Source organism: Alexandromys fortis, unplaced genomic scaffold, assembly GCF_014885135.2.
Source record: "Alexandromys fortis isolate MF-2015 unplaced genomic scaffold, M_Fortis_MF-2015_v1.1 scaffold_7, whole genome shotgun sequence".
Lineage (NCBI taxonomy): Eukaryota > Metazoa > Chordata > Mammalia > Rodentia > Cricetidae > Alexandromys > Alexandromys fortis.
In genome coordinates, this window is record NW_026067920.1 from 10414133 (window position 1) to 10419600 (window position 5468).

The window sequence follows — 5468 nt, forward strand, 5'->3', positions numbered from 1 at the left end:
AGAAGAGCTGAGCAGATTTCCTTTTGTTCTGTTTTTGATCTCAAGGGAAGCATCCAGTTCATATCACAAGTGGATTTTAGCTATGAATTCCTTTTACAATGCTGTCATCTGGTTAAAGAGTTTCAGTTCTGCCCACAAATAAGTGGTCTTACTCTCTTAAAAGGCGGGTGAATTTTAGATAAAAGCTTTTCCTTGTCTATTGAGGTGATGTGATTTTGTCCTCCCCTTACAGTGTTCTGCAGTAACTCACATATTAATGAGGAAAGTCTTCTTATGGCACACAATCCTTTCTGTGCAATCCTTTATTTTGTTAAGGATGTTTGTGACTATGTCCATACATACTGATTTGTAAGATTCCTTGTAGGATGTCTTGTTGTTCTGTATTGGCTTTATCTGGGTCAATAGTGGGGTCATAATATTTGTCCCTTCTGCTGAGAAGGGCATTACTACTCCTCATCTATTTTGTGTATACATGGAGGCTTGTGTTTGTGTGTGTGCATGTACATGTGTGCACAGGCACACATGTGTATATATGGAGGACATAAATCCATGTTAGGTATCTTTCTACAGCTGTCTTCCATCTTATTTTGTGAGACAGAATCTCTTATTGCATCTGCTCACCTACTCAACTAGCAAGCCCCAGACATTCCCTTGTCTCCACCTCTGCAGTGCTTGGATTATAATGTACATTGCTTGCTGACTTTCATGTGGGAACTGGGGATTAAACTCAGAGCTAGATGCTTGTGTGCGGAGTATTTTATTGACTGAGCCATCATCCTTACTCTTTTTTTTAAATTTTTATTTATTTATTAAAGATTTCTGATTCTTCCCCGCCACTGCCTCCCATTTCCCTCCCACTCCCCCAATCAAGTCCCCCTCCCTCGTTAGCCCAAAGAGCAATCAAGTTTCCCTGCCCTGTGGGAAGTCCAAGGACCACCCACCTCCATCCAGGCCTAGTAAGGTGAGCATCCAAACTGCCTAGGCTCCCACAAAGCCAGTACGTGCAGTAGGATCAAAAACCCATTGCCATTGTTCTTGAGTTCTCAGTAGTCCTCATTGCCCACTATGTTCAGCGAGACCGGTTTTAACCCAGGCTTTTTCAGACCCAGGCCAGCTGGCCTTGGTGAGTTCCCGATAGAACATCCCCATTGTCTCAGTGTGTGGGTGCACCCCTCGCGGTCCTGAGTTCCTTGCTCGTGCTCTCTCTCCTTCTGCTCCTGATTTGGACCTTGAGATTTCTGTCCGGTGCTCCAATGTGGGACTCTGTCTCTGTCTCCTTTCATCGCCTGATGAAGGTTTTTCTTTGGGTTCTCCTTATTTAGCTTCTCTAGGATCACTAATTATAAGCTCAATGTCCTTTGTTTATGTCTAGAAACCAAATATGAGTGAGTACATCCCATGTTCCTCTTTTTGGGTCTTTTAATGTAGAATCACCAACCCAATAATATATAGCTATAGATATTCAAAATCAATCCACAAAAGCATATATACATATTTTTCATATGTTTATCCACATACACACATCTAAATCATGGTAATTTTTAGCTCACAAAAGCCAATTTTTCTTGACTGATATAAATACAGCTGCACTAAAGCAATCTGATTTTTCAACATTTTCTGAAAGACTGCAGTGAGAAACAGAAGCTGGGCGATCCCTATAGAACTGACCATAGAGATAATTTGAAACGAGTGGTCTCACTGGAACTGTGTCCTTTGCAACCTCCTGGAGGAAACACAGAAAATCCAGTTGAGAATAATGATTCTGAGAAAAAGTAGAGAGCATTCACAAGGAAGGGATCTCCACTTAAAATCATCAAGGGGATTTCTCCAGCCATCAGCCCTGTAAAGACCGATTTTATAAAGCTGTTATTGGATTAAGTGCTGCCAGAGCAAATATAGACACTGATTCTAGGTATTTAACTAATTTTGCCATTTTAAGTATAAAAATTGATGATTGGAAAACCGGTGCTTCTGAGGAAATACGGTGAGGGAACAAAATGGACGGTACTCTGGTTCTCCCTGCAAGGCTGGGTGCATAGCTATGAAATCAGAACCTTAGGAGAGAGAGAAGCAGGAACAGGGTGGTAATACGCAGCTAAGCCCACTGTAGAGCAGGCACGTGTTGCTGAGTCAGCGATGCTGTTGTATGTAAGGCTGGGAGGCTGGGGAAAGCGGAATCAAGCACATGCGCTTGGCCAATGAGGAGCTTCGGAGGCCTATGTGGTGTAAGTCTAAATCTAACCTACCTAGACTTGCCTATCTGTATGGACGTAAGTCGTGAGGGAAATGGCTCTACGGTCTAGACCAAGCACCAGTTCCAAGGGCCTAACTGCATTTCTTTTATCAAATCCATCTGGGAGATCCCTGAAGTACCTTCATCCTTTCTCCTGCAGCTTGACATCAGTTTCCTGTTCTCTTTCTGTCTAAACAGCCCACGAATGGCATTGGCCACCAGGAACAAAACACAGCCAATTCCCGCTATAGCAAACAATAAGTTACAGGGACACTTTGAAGCAGCAGGCTTAGTGCACGTGTGATGAAATTGGTGCCACCATTCTGGGCAAGCCCAGGTATAAATGCACACAAGAACACAGTATAAAAATGCTTCCGGTGGAGCCAGCCCTGTGAGAAAGTTGCTGAGCTCACCGGCAGACCGCTGAGTGCGAAACTTTGAGAAACACCATTATTTTAAAGAATGCTGAAGTAGAATAAGCCAGAAAAGGACAAGTGGCCTTTGTCATAAGACAATTTCCACAGTGACATTCAGCCAGAACCTGCCATGGGCCAGCCTCACACAGAATACCGGGGGCATAAGGATCATCTGCAGAGGAAACGAGGTCCGGGTGTCTTCATCATCCTGATAATTTATCCCCTGAAGGTGGGATTTTTACTCCGCTGGGTTTGTGAGGCTATGTCAGCCTCTGTGGGACCTTAGCTTTTGACATTGGAATTCTTCTCCCTGCTGTAGGTTTATTTCAAGGGAATTTCAGGTAAGTCATGTCTCCTCACAATGACTTCAGAGGCGAGTTATGAAAGCGCACACAGAGCCAGTATGGATCTACAATGTATTTTCTATTTCCACAGTATGACTTTGGGATCCCAGAGCTAGAATGGAAAGGCGGCATTCCTCATTCTTCACTTGTTTTGTTAAAACAAACAAAAAAAACAAACAAACAAAAAAACCCACCAAACTTTAAAGATAAGATGGCTCCATTTTCCTATTTAGCTAAAGTAAAAATATGTTAAGCTCACCAGGCACTGTAGCACGTGCCTTTAATGCCAGCCCTTGGGAGACAGGCAGCTAGATTTCTAGCCAGTTCTGGGCCTGTCACAGCAACATGGTAAGACCTTATTTCAAAAGCAAAACCAGACAGAATACACAGCAACAACCAAAAGCAAATAGCAAGAAAAAAAAAGGCATACCAGGAAATTTAAGCCTTCCAGGAAGGAAGCTGAGGCTGTTAATAGTTTTTATGAATGTTGTTCTTACCTTTCCCATTTAAATCCTCCATGAAAACACGAAGTCACACTCTGTTTCTCCTGAACATCTGGAAATGCAGAATCTCTACTTCCTGCTGTGAGGCCAACAGTAAGTATCGAAGTGCTATTGCTTACTATGTCTCTGATATATTGAGCCAGGAAATTTATACATGTATCATGAAAGACCCTGGGACGAAGCACGCAACCCACCCGATCTTAGAGACCTGAGAGACTACTGAGCCACAGCACTAGTGTGCTTCAGCCTGTTAACGAAAGTGTGGCTTTCCAGGCAAGTCATACTGAAACCATGTCTTTCTAGTCACACTGAAGGGACACCTGTCATACCATTTACTGTTCACTTCGGTTTCTTTTTGTAAGAGTTACACAGCCTGTACCTGTCTCCCTTTAAGACCAAACTCAGACCTGTGGTTTCATGATGAAACATTTTCTATCTTGAAGGCGGCGAGACTGCAATCCAAACCAACATATAGAAGGAAACAATGAATGGTGAGCGGATAGACATCTTTCCTGAACCTGTTTGTCTCTCCCCATGTTCCCTCCTGATGCTTCGAGCTCCAGTCTTTCCTTGCTTCCTTCCTCTAGGAAGAACTTTTGGAGTCCGTGTTTACAGGTCTGTCTGTGAACACAGAGCTCCTGGACTTTCTTCTTTTTTTTTCTTTTTTTCTTTCTTTCTTTCTTTATTTATTAAAGATTTCTGTCTCTTCCCCACCGCCGCCTCCCCTTTCCCTCCCCCTCCCCCAATCAAGTCCCCCTCCCTCATCAGCCCAAAGAGCAATCAGGGTTCCCTGCCCTGTGGGAAGTCCAAGGACCACCCACCTCCATCCAGGTCTAGTAAGGTGAGCATCCACGAAACTGCCTAGGCACCCACGAAACCAATAGGTACAGTAGGATCAAAAACCCATTGCCATTGTTGGACTTTCTTCTTATCAGAGGCTGGTAGCATTTCTCTTTCCTTCCTGAAGAACTCTGCTGGCATGAGCTGCAGCAGTTTTCATTCACAAACTGAGAGATGCTTCGTTCTGTTTCTTCCTCCTTTTCAGTGGAGCATCTCACATCCTGCGAATTGGTCTTCCCTGGCAGGTAACCTGTCTACCCTTCAATTGTTGCTTTTGTCTGGTGTGTGTGTGTGTGTGTGTGTGTGTGTGTGTGTGTGTGTGTGTGTTGTGTGTGTGTGTTGTGTGTGTGTAGCATTACAATTTGAATTATAACATACCTAGTATGTGTGTGTGTGGGGGGGTGATTCTGATGAAGGTTTACTTAACCTTTTTTTGGATTTGCAAAATCTGGACACTTTTTAGTCATTAATTAGGTTATCCCAAAGTCTCACAGCCGCACCCTTCATTTCCTCTCCTTTCGCCACATTAGTTATAAGATTTGCCTCAAATCCCTAAGGTTCTTTCTTTCTATTTTCTCTGTTGTTTGACAGAATTCAAATTGTGTGTCTTCAGTCCACTTAGTTTCTCCCTTTCATCTCTCAGTTACTGTTGGACTCATTCGGTGGCAGCTACTCCCCCCACCCCAACCCCATGTTATTTCATTTCTCAGGTGTCTAATTTCATTTGGTTCTTTTTTCACATGATTGCTTTTCTGGTTGATCATTTCTTTTTCAGCATTTGTTACTCAAAGGTTTTCATAAATTTTTTGTAGCTACTTTAAAGCATTTGTTGGACAGCTTTTACAACTACGGACATACTGAGTTTATCACCCCTCAAATCTACAATCCATGTACCTTCAATGAGGAATGTTAAAAAAAAGTTTGAATACTGAACACAATACATAGCAATGTTTATATATTCAGCTGAAGGACTTATAAAAAACCAGACAGATAATCTCAACAGAAGAAGTTCAAATGGCCAAAAGACACCTAAGGTCATGCTCAACTTCCTTAGCGATCAGGGAAATGCAAATCAAGACAACTTTAAGATACCAGCTTACACCTGTCAGAATGGCTAAAATCAAAAACACCA

The 5468-nt window shown here is 42.8% G+C and overlaps 1 long non-coding RNA gene across 1 annotated transcript in view; it reads right to left on the minus strand.

Moving 5' to 3' along the window:
• Positions 1 to 884: 884 nt before the first annotated feature.
• Positions 885 to 5468, minus strand: part of LOC126500969 (uncharacterized) — a 15498-nt gene continuing 10914 nt past the window's right edge. Inside the window, exon 3 of the long non-coding RNA XR_007591473.1 lies at positions 885 to 1723. This is a non-coding gene — a long non-coding RNA (uncharacterized lncRNA). The remainder of the gene's footprint in view (positions 1724 to 5468) is intronic.